We start from the raw sequence: 966 nt of genomic DNA, 5'->3' as shown, positions 1-966 counted from the left end.
CTCTCTCTCTCTCTCTCTCTCTCACACACACACACACACACACACACGCACACACACACACAGATGTCACTCAAGGTGGGCAAGAAGGAGATGGAGCCTTGGCAGAGAGTGAAGCAGCTGGGCTGGGGTAGGAGGTGTCCGGGGCTCAGGAAGGGATGTAATGCTCATTGTCACTACTCATCAAATACGTCTGTTCTCATCTTGTGGACACATGCACGTTAGCATTTTCTGGCCCCTGTGTGGTAGCCGGGGCCATTGAGTTTTCAGGGCAAGTGATATGTGTCGCCTCTGGGATGGAGCCTTTACTGCCCGGTGCAAGACCCTCCAAAACAGCCTTCCCTCGGCTGTAGTGATGGCCAAAGTGCACGTAGACAGGAAGCCCATCAGCCTGGGTCTGGAATGAAGATGAGGCAGCTCGAAGGTCATTGTTCCTGCGGTAACAACGGGTCAGTGATACCCAGCCCACCCTGACCGACACAGGGCCCTGCTTTGGGGTCAGAGAACATAAGCCTCGGACCGACCACAGAGCTCTGCAGCTAGCTATCCAGAACCGCAGCCCCTTAAACACAATTTCCCTGGTCACATGGAAACTGTCCCCAAACCTCCAAGATAGAGAGATGGACCTCTCCACCTTGAATCACCTGACGCTCTGGTCCTCACATTGCTTTGTCCTGCTGCCTGTGACATCGATCCAGGAGTTACTAGTCCCCGTTCAGTTCAGGAAATAAAAATCAGATGGGCTGTCCAGTATCATGGAGACAGGAGGCGATCTATTGACTGAGTTTTGCTCTTTCAATTACTTTTGAGGTCATCAGATGTCTCAGCGCTGAGGCTTTGCAATCAGAGCCTGGGGTGTTGTCTGAGAGCTCAATAGCAGTGGTATCATGAGCTATGTTCTCATCCCACGCTCGTACAATGAGGTAGGAAACTGAGGCTCATGTTTTCAAGGTCACACAAGACAAACTG

The sequence above is a fragment of the Hipposideros armiger genome, unplaced genomic scaffold (assembly GCF_001890085.2).
Source record: "Hipposideros armiger isolate ML-2016 unplaced genomic scaffold, ASM189008v1 scaffold_232, whole genome shotgun sequence".
Taxonomy (NCBI): domain Eukaryota; kingdom Metazoa; phylum Chordata; class Mammalia; order Chiroptera; family Hipposideridae; genus Hipposideros; species Hipposideros armiger.
Note: the sequence above shows the minus strand (reverse complement) of the source record.